The sequence below is a fragment of the Suncus etruscus genome, chromosome 1, assembly GCF_024139225.1.
Source record: "Suncus etruscus isolate mSunEtr1 chromosome 1, mSunEtr1.pri.cur, whole genome shotgun sequence".
NCBI classification, from domain to species: domain Eukaryota; kingdom Metazoa; phylum Chordata; class Mammalia; order Eulipotyphla; family Soricidae; genus Suncus; species Suncus etruscus.
The window spans coordinates 50,847,163-50,871,084 of record NC_064848.1 but is presented as its reverse complement, the minus strand read 5'-3'; the positions used below and the strand labels follow the sequence as shown (position 1 = coordinate 50,871,084).

The 23,922-nt window shown below is 33.8% G+C and overlaps 1 protein-coding gene and 1 non-coding gene across 2 annotated transcripts in view; one reads left to right on the top strand and one right to left on the bottom strand.

Moving 5' to 3' along the window:
• The first annotated feature begins 213 nt into the window (after nucleotides 1-213).
• ELAVL2 (ELAV like RNA binding protein 2) overlaps nucleotides 214-23,922 on the top strand; it is a 191,778-nt gene continuing 168,069 nt past the window's right edge. Inside the window, exon 1 of the mRNA XM_049769377.1 lies at nucleotides 214-232. The gene's annotated coding sequence lies outside the window, so the exon portion shown is untranslated. The remainder of the gene's footprint in view (nucleotides 233-23,922) is intronic.
• Nucleotides 13,258-13,390, bottom strand: LOC126031957 (small nucleolar RNA SNORA51). Its single transcript, XR_007503766.1, has one exon. It is a non-coding gene; the product is annotated as a small nucleolar RNA SNORA51 (small nucleolar RNA).

The following is a 23,922-nucleotide window of genomic DNA, read 5'->3' as shown; positions in this document are numbered from 1 at the left end:
ATGAGGTGCACCCAGCCGGGGCTTTTGTGCAGAGCGAACCAGGCTTGGAGAGAGACGGTAACGGATCCTAGCAGCTTGCTCTGCTCGGTGCAGCCCTTGCCCAGCCCCGCAAGTGGACGGATGCTTTGGACGCGTTTTTTGGCTGCACGAACCCGCCAGGCAGTGGAAGACCGTGGCGAGGCTAAGTCAACTTAGACGGGGCATTCCTCTCCTGCAGCTGTGCTGGCTGGAGGCAAGTGCAGTCACTCGGGTAATCGCGGGGCTGCCGGGGGCAGGAGGGGGTGGCGAGTGGTGGTGGTGGTGGCAGCGGTTTGAAGCCAGACCTCAGTGCAAAGGTGGCTCGGATCAATTTTCCCCCCATGAAACACTCAATTCTCCCTTTAACCTTTTGTTTCGCGAGCTCGGGTTTTTTTTTTTTTTTTCCTTCTTCTTCTTCTTCTTCCCTCCCACCCCCTCCCTGGCGTGGTCTGCAGAGTGCATCTTGCTCTGCTTCTGGGGGATTGTGCATTTAAATGTAATTCTGATGGGTGAATGTTCTTTTCCTTTTTGTTTTGTTTTGTTATGATGACTAGAGATACTTTAGTCCTGCCTTCCCAGTTCTGCGCCCTGCACAAGCAGTTTTGAAAAATTAAGTGCAAAAAAATAAAAGCATGACAAAGCAATATGAGGTTGCCGTGGTAAGTGAACTTTTTAAACCAAAAATTACCATTTCTTCTCGTAAGCTCGTTGGGTGGTTGGAAGGAAAGTCCTCACACACACAAAGGACTGGGAGCTGGGAGGACAGGGTGGTAAAACCAAAAACCTAAACTCAAAACAAGCAGTAATTCTAATTTTATTTTTCTCTTTGATATATATGGTCAGGGGACGAGCGTGTTTGTTTGATGCCTTTAGGATATATATGCTTGATGGAGTCATTTCAAGTATTGAGTCTTGGCAGTTTGCAGGGTCGAGGTGGAGGGAACAGAGATAAAGAGAACCAGGTTATTGTTCGGTTCCCAAAGAACTGAGCAGCTCTGACTTTCTGAACTCGGGATGTCAACACTGTTGCTGAGCCATCCCTGAACAAAATCCTGAAGGAGGTCACCCTCAGTCATTCCAACCATCTCTCACCTTTTCTCAGGTAGCAACATTGGAAACCATCCTTCTTAGACAAATTTTAGATGTTAAATGATAATCAAATAATATATTTGGGAAGTTGTGGTGTTAAAAGTGTTGTGGCTATAGAAAGAATAGCTTACCACCCTTACTTCATCCTCTCCTTTCTCTCTCCATCCTGTTTAAACTGTAGAAATTTATTTAAAAGTACTCCCCAACTTCTTATATTCTTTCATTTATAAAACAAGATGCAAATTCCAGTGTAAGATTTCTGTATTTGGGCCCCATTATTGCATTCCGTTTTTGAAAATAGTTATTTTGCTTAATATTTTGATAAAGTTAATTCCAAGTTTGGTATGAATCACTATCTGGAATTTTTCAAGTTGTTTGTCCAGTCTTACATTTAAAATATATAAGTATACTTAGTAGTCTTGACTTTTTGTGCTTGTGGATATAATTGCAGTAGTTGTTGCCATGGAAATGACTAGGATGCTCTATATAGAACCTGCTCACTCTGTCCTGAGGCAAGACCCTCTACGTTGTTGTTTTTAATGTGAATTGTGGATTGAAAACATCCCACCCACTCCTCATAAAAGAAGAAGGTGTCTTGTTTGTTCAGACCATTAATAACTTTCATTTATATTTGTGCAGATACTATTACAGGTTTAAGTTTCTCGTTATCTATTCTGAGAAAAAGATTTTTAAATTTCTAAACTTCTATAGAAAACACAGGGAATAACAAATTGTATGGAACTCAAGATGGAAGTATTTTTATTGGGTACATATTCTGGCGTTATAATAACTGACATTCTTGTCTGTTTTATTTGAAATTACAATAGTTAAGAATTAACTATCATTGGATAGTGACAACTTATGCCTTTTGTGCTCAGATTCATCTCTATTTCTTTCAGTTTTGCTAGTTATAACCACAATCCTGAAAGGAGTTTTTCTTTGAGAAATTAAACATCACCTGGCTAACTCAACTACCAGTCTATTGGTATAAGACCAATAAATTGAAATAAACTTTAAAAAAATACATCTCAGGCGAATTTAGCTTTAATATATTGCTTAATATATTTATAGTAGCAATAATTTTATTAGAGATATTTTCTTATGTATTGATAATTCTTAGACTACAGACATTCTAGTGACAACTTAAGTATTTTTTATCTTTGTAATTTATGTTAAACCATACTACTCAGCACTCATAACTTTAATATTAACTGAATTTTTTAAATAAACAACTTGTTATATTTAAGCATGCAATATGAGAAAAGTAAAAATTCACTATTTTTTATGCTGGACAGATATTTTCAAATAAATTTATAGATTGTATCAGATATATAATTAAGATACATTAAACTTGAATAAAAATACCCTTAATAGAAATTACTTTATCACACATAATCTCAAGCAAGCTTTTAAACCTACTGTAAATTTCTATCTACATATTGAAAATACTGTTTAAATTGAAGATATTTATAAAATATTATTTTAAAAATAAGTTGGAAAATTGGATATTATCTTATGGATGTAGTTTAGTTACTTAAAATATGTGTACTACTTAATTTTTATATGCTTGTCTCTTTTCTTACTAATACAATAACTTGGAGGCATTTTTAGATTTATTAAATGTTCTCTATGTGGAAATTTCTTAATGGCAGAATGTAATATTGTAATAATTCATTTTATTGCTCCAATCACATTATTTTTATATTAAAGTATAGCAACCATAGTGTGTTATTTCCCTAATCCCCAGTTCATTAGAATAAGTATTACAAATAACAGAAAGTTTCAAGTGCTCATAAGCTCCAGTTTTTGACAGTTTTCAATTAAACAATATTTTTTTTTATCAAATGGCCTTCCATAACATAGATTTATTTTATATAGTATCAAAAATATAGGAACAAAATGAATAAGATGGGCCTGGAGAGATAGCACAGTGGCGATTGCCTTGCAAGCAGCCGATCCAGGACCAAAGGTGGTTGGTTCGAATCCCGTTGTCCCATATGGTCCCCTGTGCCTGCCAGGACCTATTTCTGAGCAGACAGCCAGGAGTAACCCCTGAGCATCGCCGGGTGTGGCCCAAAAACCAAAAAAAAAGAATAAGATATATAGTGAGGGAATAGATAGATGCTAGCAAGCTCTCCTAATGCTATGTTACAGGTTTTTAATACTTTGTAACTTATCTAGGACATGAGATATATCTGTAAACAAAAAGGAATGCTTGAAATTATACTATGATTTAAAATTTAACTTTGTTACTTATAATTAGTATTAAAATTTAATATATTTTATGTCTAGTAAATGATCTAAAACATCTAAAATGCTAACTTTAATAGTTAGAATATTTTTAAGTTTAAATTGGGGGACGTATTGGCCACATTCAGCAGTTCTCAGGCCTTAGCTACTGACTCTTTGCTCAGAGATCACTATTGATGAGTTCTGAGAACCATATGGAGTGTCAGGATAAAATTTGGGTTTGCCACATGCAAGGCAAGAACCTTACCAGCTGTACTATCACTTAGTTTCCTGATAAAACATTTTTATGGAAAAGTGTTACTGAAATATTCCAAACTGTAGCCTCAGTTTGGGTTTAGATCTATGGGCCTGGTTTGATTGGTTCTCTTTGGAAGCATTAATTATGAAGAATACATGCTTTCTACAGCTCAACCCAATAAGAAAAGGAGTTTGAGGGGCCGGGCGGTGGCGCTAAAGGTAAGGTGCCTGCCTTGCCTGCGCTAGCCTTGGACGGACCGAGGTTCGATCCCCCGGTGTCCCATATGGTCCCCCAAGCCAGGAGCAACTTCTGAGCACATAGCCAGGAGTAACCCCTGAGCGTTACCCGGTGTGGCCCAAAAACCAAAAAAAAAAAAAAAAAAAAAAAAAAACCACAAAGAAAAGGAGTTTGAGATTAAATAAATTATAATGGCAAAGATAGTTTGAAGTAAATAGCAACAACAATTTTTAACTAAAAATTTAAACTAACTGTAGAATCAGTTTACTTTTAAAAATAGAAATTTTAAAAAAATAAAAGGAATAAAATTAAATAATGTTATTTAATGTTATAAAAGCATTTTCTAAAATAAAACCATGATTTTAGAGTATTATACAAATTTATTAATTTAGAAATTTGATGATTTTTTGGCTCTGCCTTTATTTTCTAAGTTATAGTAACTATAAGAAAACTCTTAGACTCGAGTAAATTTTATTTAAATTTTCAGTGATTGAGTTTCTCTGTTTTATATTTTACCCTCATTAAGTGAACTAATAGCCATATGGAGAAGCATAACATAAAAAAATTCAAGGGCCTTTTTTAGTGTACCTTTTAAAAAGTAGTAAGTCCAAATACTGAATACAGAAATTCTTTGTTTTTTAAAATTCTAGTTTTTCTCTCTTTAATTTATAAAGTGTTTGAGATATAGAGATTGAGTCATAGTTATTATATCAATAGGGATTATTTATTTAGAACTTGGGTCTGCAAAAATGGAGATGTTATGACTTTATCAAGATAATCAATTCAAGTCTCCTAAGCAAAGGAAATAAATGTTAGGAATATCATTTACATTCAACAGAAAACTGCTCATTTTTTTTACTTTCCCTTGAGAAGAAATGAAAGCATTAAAAATATCTCTATCTGCAGTTTATATAATAAATGAACTTGTAAGCCTAAGTTATGTGAAAAATCTTCTTTAAAAAATTAGGTTACCTTTTTTAAGATGCAAAGAGTTCATATGTTCAGTGAAAAACAGCATTTGAGTATATGTGCTTGTTAAGCAAAGAATTTTTTAAAAATTGACTGATCTATTTTATAAATTTTAGATTTTTATGAAATAAAACCACTCAGACCTATTATGTTTAAGCCCATTTACTATGAGAGTTCCAATTCATTTAAAACATCTAATAATTTTCTGCTTTTAAAAAGCACATTATAAAAGATCTGAGAACTGTGAGGCATAAGCATTCCAACCCTAGAATATCCTAGCATTCAACCCTACAATTCAACCTAACTTTACTTTGACCTCGGAGTGAAACTTTGTAAGATCCTTGGAATTTTATTCCTCAAAAGTTATTTTATATCATTTTAAAGAAAATTCTGGCACACTGTTTATCACAATTAATTATTTACTTAGTTTTCTAATTTATCCTTTAGAAAATTATGTTATATTACATATTAAAATCACAGAACTATAGTCTATTTTCCCCTCAAATTCATCAAAGAGCTGAAGTCTATGTATAAATAATAAATATGTGCAAATATTAACATAAAAAGTCATTATTATGATAGTTTGGGGCAAAAAGTATTAAAGTATATTTTTCATTTTAAACTGAAGGCATAATTAATGCCATAAAATATTTTTCTATTGCTAAATATTGCTGTATTTATCATAAACTAAAAATCTAAAACTATTTTAGGAGTGTATTTTCCTTTACCTCTACATTATTGCTTTCCACTAACTTCATACAAAATTATATTCTCACATGAATGATTCATGTAAAAATTTGTACTATGTTTAAATTAGGAGGAAAATTAAAGGATTTTTATTATAACTCTTTTAGAGGCTCTGGGATTCTTAAAAAAGTCTTTTTGCACTTTAATTAACCCTTTACATTCCTTAAAATATGAAATCTTTTTCATGTTACATACAAAGTAAAGTTCTGTATAATAGACCTCTGTTGCTTCTTGAGTATGAAACGTTTATAAGAAGCTTTTATACATCACTATAGCTTATAAGGACTGAAAAGCAGTTAGTATTTTTAATTTTTAAAACAAAATATCTGGCAAATGAAAACCGAACTTATTATAGCTAAAAACTCAGCTTTTTAAAAGGTGTACAGGAGATAATTAATCAAGGGACACAATCTAAGTATTTAATAAAAATTTGAAAATTATCATCATCTTTTGTTAAGGATAATGAGAATAAAAATTGTTAGAGAAATATAAACTTTGAATTTCTAATTTATAAGTTCTAAATTTATCTACAGTAAGTTTGATATTATGGCAGAGAAAGTATTTAATTTGTGTTTCATTGTTATCAATAGACACCACAACATTTTGATATGTTTTAGAAAACAAATTAATAATATACTTCACTCAACAAACACCATTGCCTGCTTACTAGCCTTGGAAATGGTGATTATTGCTGTCAAGCACTGCACAGTCTGGGTTAAAGGCAGATATGTTCACAAATGGTTATAATACATTGGATACTTGCTATCAGAGGTATGTGTAAAGTGCTTTTAGGAGAATGGAAAAGCTGTCACCCATATTTTAATACGGATATTAAGTCAGGCTTCTAAAGATAGGAAAGTTTTGCACATTGACTTTTCCCATTAAAAATGTAATTGGACCTTTAACTAATGTAAAGAAAGAAAATTTTATACATATTTCTAGACTTATGCATTGATATTGCCTATGATGGAGAAAGCGAGTTTTCTGTGCAGAATGTGAAATATTTGAGATTCATTAGTGCAATTTCTCACATACACTGCTTTTGACAAATGTGCACAGCCAGGAAAGCCTTTAATATATTGATTGTGTTAGTGTTTTCTTGCTTGTAGCATAATGGATACAGCAGAGGCTTCATTTTTATATCTTCTATGCTCTACCCTGCCCCAAAGTGTCTAACAAACAACAAAAAAATAATTACACAAAAGCAAAAGTAATTAAATAACACAAATGGTGAGAGAGATTACTTATGATCTGGGCTAGAATTAAAAAGGAAGGCATAAAAAGGTCATTTAAGAAAAATGGTATGAAAATGTTTTAGAATAGGAAGCCAGTTTCTACTTCATAACAATGGTATCAACTTAAGTGCTTTCACTTCCCTTTGTATTGCTTTCACATTTACAACAGGGGATGTGAGGGAAAGTCCTATTAATGTGAAATTTTCCCTATTTATGATTGTTTCATCATAGATCAGGTTAAAACTACCTTATTTTCTTTTAAATTTTTTAAATGCATGAAAAATCTTCATTGCAGAGTGATTAGTACTTCATGTGAATATCATTATGCAGTTTCTCTCTGGTACATGACAATACAATTTAACCCCATACCAGATGGGATTCTCTCCTGGCAACAATTTTTTTATTTTCTCATGTTCATTTTTAGGAAAATCCTCTCAATATTGTTATATGTATTATTTTATAGGAAAGAAGCATGTAAAATACTCTCTAACTCATTTTACTTTTGAGTTTGAATAGCATTCAGATTAGAATGATTTCCCCAGAATTTTATAGGCTTGCCCAATCCAGCTGTATATTTTATATGCTAATGTAAATTCTATTTTTGTTCCCCTTGGGGGTTTAAGTGATTATAATTGTTGCTCTTCAAAAGCCAAACAGATGATGATTGCTGCTTCAGGAGTATACCAAAAGAAACTGGCTTTCATTAAACCTGCTCATCCACTTCATAATTATCTCCATTTTATCTAGCTAAGAAGCAAGAAAAAATGGCAAGTACAGTTCATTGAAGCCAGTTCAGTTATTTAAACATCGCCTTATTGAACTAGCAGGAGGTGTTAAAGTAGGGGGAATGTTTTCATTCTAACATTGATATGTAGCCAGTGGCCCAACTCAAGAATTAGTTGAGCATCAAATACCAGAGGCCATAAGGAATGAGAGTGGAGAGATTTTCAGCTATTTTGAGAGGAGTCCTCTAGTGGATACAGTAAAAAGTACTGCAATGGCAGCTATTTTGAAATCGGCCTTTTGCTTGTTTTTCCAGTAAGCTCAAAAATGGAGCTAGGGATAGTGTCCACTACACAAGGACTGAACTTTAATAGAACTTTCCTATGTACAGTTTAAAACAGGTATTGATAAATTTTAAAACGATACTAAAACATGAGACTGACATCAACATCCCAGAGGAAATCCTTTTAAATACAAATGAACTTTTTGATATGACTATGGATCAGAAAGCAGAATTTTATGGTGATTGTGTTTCTTCAATTAAGAAATATTATCTTCCTTCCAGGTAGCAAAGGGTCTCTGCATTACCTGTTTCCTGGTCTATGGATAGGTGTGGACAGGTGACCTTGGAATTGAAATACATTGAACCATATATGACAGATAGCCGTCTTCCTTACATGAGTACTATGAGGGCCCTTGAACTGTTACCCAAGGAGGCAGAAAAGTTTTAGAGTCAACAGCTATTCAAGCTTATAGCTGTGGGAACCAATTCTCTGCTGGCTAAATGAACAGTTCTGAAAGGGCTCTCCAACATTTATAGAGTACTATGTTTTATAACCAAAAGGCTAGACTTAGATAAAACATTACATTTATAAACAAAGAAAATAGGAGTTCTCACTCTATCTACAAATTCACATTTCTATCATAGCTCAGTAACTTCTGGGCAATTTCACATTTTCAAGTTTTAACATAGCATGTTTATATTTTGATTTTGAAGTTTGTGATGAATCATACTGAGAAAAGAATTTTAAAATGTTGATTTGAAAGAAGAAAGGGAAGCATGCTACTGAGAGGCTTTTGGATAATTTACAAGGTAGTTATTTATATTAAAAATTAAATATTTCCTCTATGATTCTATACCACAATACAATTTTCCTGTATTTCTATTTATATACATATATACACACTCATTTGTTTGATGCTTCCAAATAACTTTATGAAGTAGGGAGAGCAATTACCATAATTACTATTTTTATTTATGAAAATGGAAAATTCATAGTTTAAAACTTGGAATCTAGGCATATCAACTCCATCAACATCTTAATCAACATCTTGATCTACTAATAGCTTACTAGTACATGCCAATAGTTACCAATGTTGAGCTGTAATTATACTGTAGTACTATACCCAAAGGATAAACAATATAATTTTATATATACATTTAAGTTAAGAGAGGGTCTGTAAATGACTTATTCTTTTAAAATTCTCCTAATTTGAGAGGCAAGTACAGGAGTTAATGGTATTTTTCTTGTATGCAGCAGATCCTGATTCAAGTGCTTAGCACTATTATTATTCCCTGGGCACAAAGCTTGGAATAGGTCTTGTGTATCATTGGGTATGACTTAACCTCACTCCTCCCTGCAAAAGTTCTCTAAATTACAATTTCTGTCTAGTGGCATGCTATTCCTGGAATTTTCATGTAGGTAAATGCCAAAACTGAATTTGTTCACCTTTCCTACCAACAAAACCTATACAAGTCCTAAGTCTAAGACTGCAGCAGCTGTACAAAGATATTTTAAACAAAAATTGTGTAAACTACTGGTAATTTTTTTTCATTTCCTCATCACCTCCTTTTTATATCTCTAGAGTTTAACTGTCCTTTGTTTTCCTAAGCTTATGTTGACCCCTTTAATGAAATGCTAAACCCTAAGGTCTACTAGGACAGTATCTCTTTCCCTTCCAAGATAGCGTTGTTAATATTAAATTAATCTTCACCACTGGAAAGATATTAAGAAAAGTGCTAACTTCACTTGATATTTAAAAGTTGCTTCCCAGAAAATCATTTCATTTTTGTTACATGATCATTATAATGTGACTGGTTATATTAGGTCACCACATGTAAATATTTTTATGGTAGTTTCTTTTCTTTAATATGTTGCTTTCTTAACAGGTAGCATTCTGAGATCTTTATCACTAAGATGATTGCATACTTATCTTAAAATAGGATACAATACTTAGGAATATACTAGCTCAATAGGAAAACATCTGAAAAAGAGAAAATGACTTGGCATTATTGACTTACTTGTAAATGTTTATTAAGTAGAATTATAAAACATAATTTACTGTAAACACTAAAATACATTAATGGCAATAAAATAACTAATTTCCCAGGGCTTTTCTTTACATATCTATTCTTTCATTTCACTAGCAGGAAATTGTGGAAAATCATGCTTTCTCTGTGACCTCAGAAACAAGTGTAAATAAAATCTTAAATCTCCAAGTTAAGTCTCTTTCAGCATAACACGGAATACAAATTTGGCAGTTATTCCAATTAATCTTCTAGACATAGACTCAAACAAAAATATTTGAAGATAGAGTTTAATTCAGGTTAGCTAAGCAACTGAAAATACTGTTTTCTAGCTGTAAACCAGATCACCTATAGAGGTTTCTGATTCTTACTCTCCCTGTTTTATTTTTGTTTGCTTGTTTTGCTTTGTTGTTTTGGGGCCCCACCCAGAGGTACTCAGGGATTATTCCTTTGCACCCGTGGATCACTACTGGAAGGCTGGCAGACATTGTGGGGTTCCAGGGATTTAACCCAGATCAGTCCCATGTAAGGCAAGAGCTCTACCGACTCTACTACCTCTCAACCCCTTTCCTTGTCTGGCTCTCCCTGTGTCTGTCTGCCTGTCTCAGTCAGTGTATGTGTGTGTGCGTTTGCATGCACATAAGCAATCTCATACAGGGGCTCGAAACCAAAGCCTCACATAAAGCAGGTATGTGATTTAATATTGGATGAGTTATATCTCGAGCCCACATGCAGGATTTTTAAAAGCATATTGACCTAATTTCAGAATTCTGAGTAGACTCTGCTGGTAGAAACCAGGCATCCTTATTTTAATGGCAAAACCTGGAAAACTGAGTGGTCTTTGGTGCACTAAGAGAAGCTAGACTCTCCTCTGACCAATTCTGTCATTCACTGAAGGATCATTCTATACCATGCACTCTCTTGAGCAATTGACAACTAATTTTCCTTTCAATGCTCACAGCAGCCCTAGAAGGTAACTGTAATCTTTATATTCATTTTATTAATGTGAAAACTGAGACGTGGAGGTATCAATGAATTGATCTAAAACCATGCACCAAGTGCATAGGAGAAGCTGAACCAGTACCGAGGTATACTTGAATACTTTGAAATATTAAAAGCACTGAATTTAAAAAGGACTTTGTAATATAAAGGTTGAAAATATATAGTTCTAATTTATAGATGTAATTTTCAGTCTAAAAGCTTCCATTTAGCTGTTTTGATTATCCAAGATTATCTGGAGCATCAGGGTTTATATCATTTTATAACCTTAAAAGAATATAGTATTAATATTGGTAAAAGATACTATTTTTACTAGTAGGTAAAATAGACTTCAAAATTAAAGGTAAAATGTTTTAGGCTTTTTATTTTCTTTTGGTATAAATTTTATGCATAAGTATCTTTTTAGTTCTCTAAATCAGAAACACAGGTGCTACTGTAAACTAGTTGTAATTTTATGGCTGAAATTATTCAGAAGTGAAGTTATGTTACAAGAGCATAATGTTCCTCCTGGTCAATTTATTATAAAGGCTACTAGCAATTATATAAAATCAGTGTGGATGAACACAGTTTCAGGTTTGTAGTATATGATTCTAGGTGTTGTTCTTTCTGATTTTAGACTGACACCATTATTTAGAATAGTGATGATTTAGTTCTAGGATCACGATCTGTTTTTCATGGGTTCATACATTTTCCCCCTTGAATTGCACCAAAAATGGTTTTTTAATTGGCCTTTACTCATAGCCAATAAATTGGACAAAAATTGATTGCTGTAGTCATGTTTGGTTTAAAATTATTCAAGACTGTGCCATGAGTCCAAGGAGCTCAGGCACCAGGACAGTGTCTTATATATACACCTCTATTTATGACGTTGTTTCAAAATGGTCATAATTTATATCTAAAAGTAAATAGATGTATGCAGCTTATAAAGCTTTAAAGATGGTGGCTAGTCATGTTACTATATCATGCTAAAACATAGTGTTCTTTTATTTTAATAATGTTTCCTACCACCTTCTTTTTTAGGCCTACTCATACTAGAAATTTAATCAGGCTTTTCTTCAAAAATAAACAATGCCTGTATGTAGCTCTGGCTTTATTATTAATTATAATCTTTATAAAAGGCAAAATTAAATAAGTGAGGATGTTCAGACTGTAGTATTGAGACAGTCTGCAAATTTCCCATTCTCTCAATAGTAATTTTAAAGAAAAAATTAAACAATATGAAAATTGAATTAATTCAGGTGATTGTTTAGGGCATTGAAACAGCAATTCACTAAGTGGTACCTGTCAGAAAGCCAATGTTTATTCAATCTAATTATAATTATTTACTGTACTATGGTTTTTATTTATATGCCATAAAAATATAAGAAAATCACTTTAAAGACTAGCTAGTTGGAAATAAAGATTAAGTTTATGAGATTCTCCAGCAATCATGACAAAGGGTATAATAGGGAGAAAGAAATGATTAATTAAATAAAAAGAACATCCCTTGGCCATAATATAAATAGGCAGTAAGGAAAGGAAATGGTTGATTATCTTGCACATATTTAACAATCTGCAGTTATAATTGGACAGAATAGTTACACTTGATATTTCAGTTTCCAAAGAAACAAGTAGGACATTTTTGAGAATTTTGTCATTTTGTTCTATGTATTAAATCTCAGGATTTAGCTCTTCAAGTGAATTATTTTGTTTAGAAATATACAGCTCCAATGCTATTTGTCTGACCTCTTTCTGAGTCTGTTATGTGTTAGGAGGTCACTAGTTCTCACACAAAATATCTACCATTTGCTTCCACCTATTTGGTGGATCCTAGGCTGAAGCTCAAGCATCTTTAAAGTTTTCCCCACTACAAAGCAAAATCTTTATGTTTGTCTTATTTATGAAGAGGAATGCTTTTTAAGAATTTTACACTAAAATGTATAAAACATAAAACTACTATTTCCTCTATTATAATTAGTTTAATACTGTCCTTATATGACATTTAATACTCTTAATAATAGTTCATGAAAATTTTCAATGCCATTAAATTAAAACACATACTATCCTCTTTGTGTGAGTGTGTGGTGTCAGGGATTAAAGTCAGGGCTTTAAGGAATGCACAAAATGCTCTTAACTGTATAACTAGTCCCCCTTTAATGGTTTTTAAAGTATATTTTTAACTATATGTTCATAGACTACACTTCTAAAAATTAAAATTTTATCAAATCTCAAAATGCTATTACTTTGTAGAGTATCTAATATATAATATTTTTCAAAATTTTATACTATGTTATTTAAATTATTTAAGAAACATTGAACTCACTTTGATCTCCATCAATTTGTCAAAAATAGCATATAAACATGAGTTGATAATTTTTGTTTGCAAATTGGAATTTTCTTTATTCACCATGATCATAACTTATATTTTATGTGTGCTTTTGTTCTCTTACAATTCTTTTTTTTTTTTTTGTCCCCCAATTCACAATACATACCCGGCAAGGGGCCTGTGTTGAGGTGTATATGGGGTGCCTTTACTGTACCTCCTCTTTCTATACAGCCAGTGTAAAGAACACAGCCTGTGGTAAGATTTGGGAGGCCTTATCTTATCTTTTATTTATTTATTTTTTTTTCTTCAGAGCAAACTAAAGTTGTTTTTTTTTTGTTTGTTTTTTTTTAAAGTAAATTCATTTAAAGGACAAAATTGATTAACATAATGAGGTAAACTAATATAATAGTGACATAACATAACATATAATATAATTGATATAATAATAATACATGTAAGTCAAAGAAAATTTCTGATTAAAAACACAATTTTTTTTTCATAATGGCTTACATATCTTTCACTGTAGTATTTTGGGTACATATTCACATTGAATCAGGGGAATACCCATCACCTAATATGTCCTCTTCTCAATCAAAAATCAAATAAGCTGAAAATAGGCAGAGTTCTGTCTAGAGGCTTCCAACCTCAGTTTGAGAGAGGATGTGAAAAAAGTAATTAAAATACCACAACAATACACACACAAAAAAATATATCGAATTAAATAACCGATAAGCACCACAGCAATAAAGACAGGCACCACAAAATAATCTCGGTTCTGAAATCAAATCATACTCAAGTGCAAAAAAGAAAGAGAAAGACAAAACAAAATAAAATAAAATAATATTGAAGACATCAACCGTAATCTCCACACCAAAATAAAGACGTTAAAAAAATAGATCATTTATTCTCCTCTTGCTGCTTTCGTGGTATGTGGAAGACTTCTACTTTATCTTGGATGGTAAAATCAATCCTGTTTCTAAAGATCTTGGTGGCTGTGCAGATCAGGGAATGGAGTTTATGAAGTCTTTCTTTGTGGTTCTAGCAGTTATGCTTCTTCAATGTCATTTTTTTGTTTTTTATGTGTTCTAGTGCTACCATTCTGTGTTTTTCTTTTGTCTTCTGACTTATTTCGTTTAACATAACATGATCTAGGTCCATCCACGTTGCTGCAAAGTCTGTGATTGTATCATTTCTAACTGCCATGTAATATTCCATTGTATATATGTACCACATCTTAATGATCCATTCATCTGTTGTTGGACATCGAGGTTGGTTCCAAGATTTGGCTATTATACTGAGTGCTGCAATAAATAGTGGGGTGCATATGTATTTTGGAATGAATGTCCTTCCATCTTGGGGATATATGCCTAGGAGAGCAATTGCTGGGTCAAATGGCAGCTCAATTCTAAGTTCTTTGAGCACTCTCCAGACTTTTCTCCATAGATGTTGGACCAAGGGGCATTCCCACCAGCAATGAATGAGAGTTCCTTTCATACCACATCCTCTCCAACAAAGGTTGTTCCCATTATTTTTGATGTGAGCCAACCTCACTGGTGTGAGGTGGTATCTTACAATTCTGTTCTCTTACAATTCTTAAACTGTTTAAAATGTTTGCTATAGGGACAGGAGTGAGAGCACAGTGAATAGGCCATTTGTCTTGCATGAGGCTAATCTGGGTTCAATCCTTGGTACCCCATATGGTCACCTGAGCTCACCAAAATTGATACCTGTGGACAGAGCCAGGAGTAAGCCCTGAACTTTGCTGGGTATGGCTCACCAACCCCTCAAATAAACAAAATAAAATGTATGCTATATTTTATTCAACTACCAAATTTAACATTTAGAAAGTAACTTAAAGGACTTCTCATAAATAATGATTAAATGATTAAGGATCTGAAGAGTAGTACAGTGGGCAGGGTACTGACTTTATATAAAGAACAAGTAGTAGTTAAAGACTTGGACCCTAGAAATCAGTCTACTGAAAGTCAAACCACAATTCTGTCAATTTCTAGTTGTATTGGATAAATTTATTTATCAGTTTCTTCATCTTTAGAAGGTTAGAATTTTTTGGAGAATATATGATGAAACGCATGCAAAATAGAATGTGCTAGTCAAATGTTCATAGATTATCAATAATCTTACTGCTTACTAATATTTATTGTTTATTTTTACTAACCCACTCTTTTCCTGGAACTTAGATTTTAGTCAGAGTGGTTTGTTGAAGGGGATCAGCTAGTTACTGGAAGAAGTCATATGAGGATTCATAAAATTTTTCTAAGTCAAGGAACCCTAGATCCATGTGACAATTTATTTTTTTCTAGAAGTATTTCTAAAACCCTTTCTTATAAACAAAACAGTTTTATAAACATTTAATGGGTATAGGCAGGTTGCAATCTGATTGACTTAAACTCTGCTTTCTCACCCTCCTGGCTTTCTTGAGTTTTGTAGTTTAAAAATACTATTTGTTCAGAATGCTGTGTAAACTTTCCCTACGACTGTTATATTCTGTCCACAAAAACACATTCATTATTTTGGTCTAAACCCCCCTTTCTCAATCCCTCTCTCTGCCACATGGCAAGAAATCTTCGATTGGTAGAACAAGAAATTTTCTGTTTTATGTCTTAATTTTGTTTCCATTTTTTTCTCTTCCAGTTGGTATATCCAAAATCAATGCCCTTCAGCAATGAATATATACATGAATATATACAATGAATATATACATTTCTATATTTTTCTAACTATCCTTCCTTGAGCTGGTTTTCAAAGTATCCCAGTGTTCACCTTTGTACCTCCACAGTACCTGAACGACTAGATTTTATATTATCACCAACCTATAGTTAGTCCTCGTCTCCATCAAAGTCTTGTAGTTCTTACTTCTGAATTTCATTCATTCGGTTTATTTGGTTTGGGTTTTGTTTGGGGGCTTTATCTGGTGATGCTCAGGGCTCACTTCTGGCAGTAATTGGGCAAACACATGTGGTACTGAAGATTAAATGAGGATAGATTACATGTAAGGTAAGAAGAGCCTTAACCCTTGTACTGTCTTTCTGCCCTTGAACCTCACTAACTTTGAACACACACATATACACACACACACTCACACAACAGTAAAGTCAGATTCATATTATAATATATTAAAATAATAACATAATATTTTTCTTTCTTTTTTTTTCGGGCCACACCCTTATGATGCTCAGGGGTTACTCCTGGCTAAGTGCTCATAAATTGCCCCTGGCTTGGGGGGACCATATGGGACGCCGGGGCATAAAACCGCCATCGCTATCTTTCCTTGGCTAGCGCTCGCAAGGCAGACACCTTACCTCTAGCGCCACCTCGCTGGCCCCAATATTTTCCTTTCTTAAAAAACAGAAAACTTGGGGCCAGCGAGGTGGCGCTAGAGGTAAAGTGTCTGCCTTGCAAGTGCTAGCCAAGGAAGGACCGTGGTTCGATCCCCTGGCGTCCCATATGGTCCCCCCAAGTCAGGGGCAATTTCTGAGCACTTAGCCAGGAGTAATCCCTGAGCATCAAATGGGTGTGGCCTGAAAAACCAAAAAAAAAACAACAAACAACAACAACAACAACAACAAAAACCAAACCCCCCAAAAATCAGAAAACTTGTCAAGAGGCTCAAATTTTAATATATACTCTTTATATGACTAATATGACATACCTCTCTTTTAGTATTCATTTTACTTCTGGGGAATAGTAGTGTTTTATAAAACATCAATGTTCAATGTGTTTAATAATGAGCACTGACTTTACAGAAAAGCTTTTCATTTTATTGAGTGTATAAAGAATCTAGAAATATCAGTAAGAGAAAAAATAAATTTCACAGTAAATTGTGTCAAAATAATTCAAGGAAATGTCTATTTGTTACTCAAACAGCTTAAACAGTCTGTAACACCATTCATTTATGTTACATCTTCCAACTCATGTTTACAAAAACTGACATTTCTAAAAACCATGTTCTCTAATTTCTTGTACCAGAATGACAATGACCAAAGAAAAGAAACAGTATTTCTGTTGCATATTATTCTCAGTCTTAAAATGTCCATACATACTGTCAATCAAAGAAATGGATTTTTCATTTGGCTAGACCAGTATGAAGGGTTAAAAGACACTATTATGACATATAAATTGAGCAGATTGGCTGTTACGTGATTGTGCTTTTAATTCTGTTTTCTTCATTATTTTTCTTTTGGGTTTTGGATGACTACTTACAATACTGGAGATTTACCCTTGATTCTGTGCTTAAGTTCACTCTTAGGGACTCTTGGTCACTTAGGGACTGATGTGAGATATTTGAATCCAGGTCAGTTGCATGTAAGGCAAACTCTTTAATTGCTGTATTATCTACCCAGCTACTTTGTGCTTTTCCTTGGTACTAATTACCATATTTTTCACTTATAAGACACACCTAACCATAAATTTTTAGTTGAGGAAAAGGAGAAGGAAAAAAGCCGCAGCAGTGATCAAATTGTGTTAAACAAAAGCTCTATATGTTTTGGTGAAAGTGCATTAACCTGATTGCTTGTGGTATGTCTGTGCAATAAAGGGGGTGTAACATTTTCCCCCCATCCTTGGGGAGGGAAGTGCATCTTATGGTTCAAAAAATATGGTATACTTTTTCAAAAAGGTTTGGCAGTCATATGATTGTATTTGACTTTGCATCAATCTTTTAAACTTATAAAATACTTTTTAAGATTGAGAAAGATGCTTATAGACATTTAGAATTAAAAGATTGTCTCTCCACTATAACATATGTAGTTAGACATAAAATTTGAAAGTTTTATTATTAGGCTACAAAAGTATTCTTTCCTTTCATTTTACTCTCAAACAAAAGTTTACATTTGCAGCTTGGTCCGTATTAATACTTTTTAAGTATGCCCTGGAGAGAGGTCCAAAACTATACACCATAAGCAAGTTTTAATACTTTTGATATTTTGATACTTTTGATATGATGTCAAATGGGCACTTCTTCATTCTACTTTGTTCCAAACAAGCAAATAGGAGTATTAAAACCATATTCTGGGGCCAGGGAAATAGCATGGAGGTAGGGTGTTTGCCTTGCATGCAGAAGGATGGTGGTTCAAATCCTGGCATCCCATATGGTTCCCAAGCCTGCCAGGAATGATTTCTGAGCATAGAGCCAGGAGTAACACCTGAGCACTGCTGGATGTCACCCAAAAAACAAACAAAACAAAACAAAACCATATTACATTGCACCTTTTGTCATCTAGTTCTATATTTTTTAGATTTTTCTTTTGGTAGTCACTTTTTTTTCTTTTAAAGAATCCTGCCTTTCTTTCCCGCTGTTGCTGTTGTTCTGTGTTGTGATGATTGGGAGATAGGGAATTCCTCCTTTGTAATTGCACATCGATTATAGGGTTCACAAATCTTTAGCTGTGATTCTCAGCAGGGCTCCCACATTATGAGGAAGTGCTCTCATATCTGGCCACAGTACTCACTGAGAAATTTACAAGTTTAGTTGCAGTACTTATATGTATTTACTAGAGTGGGAACTCCTAACTGAAGTATTCAAGTTATTGTAATGCCCACCAGAGGTTGCTGCAGTGCTTATATCCATGTGTGTCAGAGGTCAAAGTTCCTTGTCATGGTACTTACACATCTTTTTAGCTGCAATGCTTGTTGGAATTTGCACCTTTCTGTGATACTGTGATATGGCCAGAAATTGCATGTGGTTCGTTATACATACAGAAGAGCTGCCCATCTTAGGCATATTAATTGCTGTATGTGGGAAGTTGGGGATTTAAAGTTGTGACCATAGACTAGCTAGGTAGGTGCTCTAAGTCCCTTTATTATTCCTCCAGGCCCTGAGATATTTTTAAAGCACAGACCAAAAAAAAGTAGGAAATTAGAGCAGAATGGCCTATGTTAATAGAAAAATATAATAACCTATAAAATATATGTGGAGAGAGTAAACGCCTAGGAAAAGAAAGTGATAAAAATGGAGACTGATTTATTTCAAGGCCATAAGTATTACTTTAAAAATTTTGCTTTGTATTAAGACAGAATAAAGTAAATAAGAGTGGATAATATATGTGATTCTATATAATTGAATAATGAAAATATCTCAGCATAAAATCACAATATTTTCATTTGATTATACTACAGTGGTATATATTTGACTCAACTTGATTTCAGTGAGCAATTAAGTGAATTATAGCCTATACTTAATGTCAAACACTAACGTTTTGAGTCGAACTAAAGTAACAATGGTCATAATTAATGCTAAAGAAAGCACTACATTGTTGAAAGAGTGACATTCAAGAAAGCTACTTTCTCTTTATCTTCATTTAAAAAAATGTTACCGAAATTCCTAATGCTTCTATTATGCCCCTGAAAATGAGAAATAATTTATGCCTCCGCTTTCCTCCTGAGTTACAAAGATAAATATATAAACGTGTATTCAGTCTTTTGTGTTAACAGGTACTATAAAAATAAAGTTTTTATTATTATCTCAATCAAATGCAATCTCAGACTGTTATTTTTGAAGAACCATAACTCTTTTATGGATGAATCATGAAATTTGAAAATATAGTGAAGCACCATCACAGGGCAGAGAGTTTATACCTTTCCTTTTAAGCTTGGTTACATTACAATTAGAAATGTGAGAAGGCATTTAGCACGGAGGGCTCAAAGATCTTGGGGGCCACTTTCAGAGTTAATTTGCCAACTGAGCCAGAAGGTTTGATGTGAAAATTTCCAGATACAACTTGGACTCCATAGTGCCAGGGAACAGCAAGGTAGTCCTGAGTGCTTGAGAGGTCATTCATTCATTAGAACTGGGGTCTAAACCCCAGGGCTGTCTCACTGATTCTCTAATAAAAACACTTAATATATACTATTATATATTATATATAACATAACTTATAATGTATACACATATAAAAGGGATGCTCTAGTTCTGACTTAACTAAAGTCATGGTTAGTCAACATTTATTTTATATAGTCATACTTATCATACAGGACTGCTTTTTTCTGTGCCAGGAAGTTATGGTATACTAAATTGGGTATTATTGTTGCTATTTTAAAGATCAGGAAATGGAGGATTAAAAAGATTAATATGTCTAAGATCCAACTGCTAGAGTCACTTTCCAATCCTCTTGTGTCTGAAATGAAAATGCAAGCTCTTAAAAATGTGCAAAATAACAGTAATTTTACGATTTTTATTTAAAGGCACAATTTGTTGATAAGACATACTATTAAAACATAATAAATGATGACTTTTAAATATTTTAAAGGTAAATAAAATTGAAACACATTATAAGAAAGACATTATCCTTTTACTATTGTTTTTAATTCTGTTACTCTGGCAGATGATGTGTACACTTGAAAGATGCTTGAATTAACTAAAATGTGTTTTTATGTCAAAGATCAGGAATACTTAGCAATAGAACTGATTATGGATCAATCATTTGAGCCTCAATTAAAGATCTGTGTCTTGAAGGACAAAATGTGTCATTTCATTAATTTTTGGTATTAGATTTGTTTGATTTTTAAACAATAATATTTCAACTTTTGGATATATTTAGAAATCTAATATTTTTCCTTTAAAAATAATGAAGTGACAATCTTAAATATATCAAAATATATAATATATACTACTGTTTTTCTTGGGTAGGAATGCATCAAGAAAATTAACTTAACTGACTTCTGGGGACATTTTAAAATTTTTATTATTTTTTGTCAATTCTAAAGAATTACTATTTCTTTCAAAAATACACTGCTATTTATTTATGATAAAAGAAAATCAGAAGATTATATAGTAATTTCATGCTATAAAAGTTGTTCAATTGTAAAATTTTTCTTAGAATTATGTTTAGTTTTGAAATGCTATAGATTAAATTTATGAATTGTCCCCTCCATATTTTAGACAGAGGATGCTTGTTAATAATTATGGAAATTTTTATCCTATAAAAGTTATATTTGTAATGATAATAAATAACAACCTGTTTACTGTGTGCAGATATCTAATTAAGAAAATTAAAAATAAAAACCATAGCATAAGAGGCTCGTTTTTTTTTTGTTTGTTTTTGTTTTTTTGGGGGGCCACACCCATTTGATGCTCAGAGGTTACTCCTGGCTAAGCACTCAGAAATTGTCCCTGGCTTGGGGGGACCATATAGGACGCCGGGGTATCGAACTGTGGGCCTTCCTTGGCTAGTGCTTGCAAGGCGGACACCTTACCTCTAGCGCCACCTCACCAGCCCCCCTATTTTTAAAGAGGCTGATTAAAGCTGAATTTGAAATCTGTAAAATAATGTCTAATTATTAAATTATCTGTTAGTAAATTAGTATGCTATTACCTAGAATAACGTAATTCACTGAAAGAATACTTTATAAAATGCTTATATGTAACCATTATTAATATACATGGATATTAATTTTTCTATTAAATATAGATTTTATTCTTTCTGTATAGACTATTCAACATATAAGTGTCTGAAATTCTATACTTAATAATATTTACATATCACCCTATGAATCATCATATAATTTTAAAGTATAAAGGAATTGTTTTATTAGGTAAGTTGTTTAATAAATATGGAAATATATATAATCTTACTTGAATTTTTTTCATCACTATCCCTCACAACTTCAGCTTAAATTAATTTTTATCATACGGCAATTTAAGTAGCCTGCATATTGTCAATTAAGTTTACTATGACTTGAATCAAAGTTTTGGGGTTAGAGAAAACAAAATCAGTTTTTTAGTATTAATTTTGTTATTCATGGAAGGAGTCATTTTAGAAATGTTCTAAAGTTTATAATATAAATTCTGTTGAGAAAATGCAATGCATCCTCTTGTACTTGTTCACTCTCATAAATGTACACCAGTGAATTTACAACCCACTAAATGACATAAGCAAAGTACAATGCAAAGTCATCACTGAATCAAATAAAAAATAAAAAAAAAACAAGGTCACTGGCTGTTGTATTAGGGCCATTGTATATTTTAAATTTTTGTTAAACATGTGTTCAGAAGGTATGTACAAGAGTTCAGATAGAATGTATACTGTTGGAAGCAAGTGATATGAAAATACAGGAATGTACGTATAATTTTTGGAATTTCCTGAATTGCTTCATACAAATGATCCGAAGAAAGGTGGAGAGGTGAAGTATAATACCCATTTAAGTAATTTAGCAGATTCTTTTCTGTGGTAGATGTCTTCTATTGTAAAGAAAATCACCTTGGATTCTTTATGGTGGCCCTATCACTTCAAGTTAGCTTTAGTTTTTGGTAACTCCATTATACCTGGTTGACCAGCTCTTTCTAAAGTAAAAGAACGCAAGGTTCCAACTGGAATCTGTTTCTAATACTGTAATCAGAGAGCTTCCTCTTCCACATGTTCTGATAAGACAGAATTCTATTTTAGATCAGATTGGTTTGAAGTGGTCCTTGATCTCTATTACCCCAAACTTCACACAACTTTATACTTTTTAAACTGTTTTGGCAGCATAGCTGACTAGGAATCCTAAGAAGCTGGGTCCTTCTGCTACCCCTTACTCCAAATCCAGTTTCCCCTAAACCCCCCTAATTATTTTTTTAAACAGGTGGACTTTTCCCCCCCCCCTCACTACCCCCCATCCCAATAATAACAACATATCTCATTCCAGCGCCCCCCACCTTCCGTGCCTGCGGAATGCATTTTAATGACAGTTTACTTTAGCGGTCTATCAGCAGACTGCTGCCTCTGCCACCTGAATTTCAATTTCTTAATTTACAGCCCAGATAAAACAGAATGGAGCGGGATCTGGGCTGCTCTCTACATTGGGTTGGCCTTATCAAGCGTGAAGTTTGGCGCATTGCAAACCTATTCAAGTGATTATCTGTTGAGGACCTCTCCAGCCATCTCCATCTCTGCAGCGGGCTGATAAGACAGCTGTTTCTCTAGCCGCTGTGTCTCTCCGGGCCTCAGTCTTCTTCTGATACAAACTCTGCCTTTGTCACCGGGTCCCGGTGCGGTCACTTGCTCTACAGGGCAAGGGTTTGATCTGAACACAAGTGTGTGTGGCAGTGGTGGTGGGGAGGAGGGAGGGAGTGCGAAAGTGTAAGAGAGCCCGGGAGGAAGGACTGGGAGGGGAAAAAGAGGGGGGCTAGGTGGTGGGGAAAAGGGTTAGAGACCGGAGGGTAGTGGGGGCAGGGCTGAGCGCAGCAGCAGTTGATAGCTCTGATTGACTGGTTGCTCAGCCCGGCTTTTATTATTTCAAATTAAACGTGCATCGCACACAAGTGGAAACATAAATCTTCCATAAGGAAAGAGCCTTCGAGCGTCGGAAGCAGCAAAACCGTTTCTTCCCAAGTCAGGGTCCAGGGGCCGGCGACAAGACTGCCACCAGCTGAGACAGATGGTTTCCTTTAACTTTGGAAACTGCTATTTTTAATTACTTGTATTAATTTTGCATGAGACGTATCGACTCCAGGAGGAAGCTTAGGGAACGCTGGTGGCATCACTGAAATAAACCGGCACAAAGCTCTGATTTGCCCTTTCTCACCTCCAGTTTTCCCTACTTCATTCTCGCCTGTTCACTCAGATCCCCCTTTTCATACCCAGGAAAGACGTTGAGTTTATCCTGATAAAAGTTGTTACTGAGTGAAAGAGGAGCCGGAAAGAAATCCGAGGACGCCTGTGGGAGCTTTTACTTAAATGATCATCAACCCGAAGCTGCAAATGTATTTTCCGAAGACAGCCTGGCACACATGCAACACATCTTACCAGGCAAATCTTACCTACAGGAGAAAGAACCTAATAGAAATTTCTCCCAAAAAGAAAAAAGT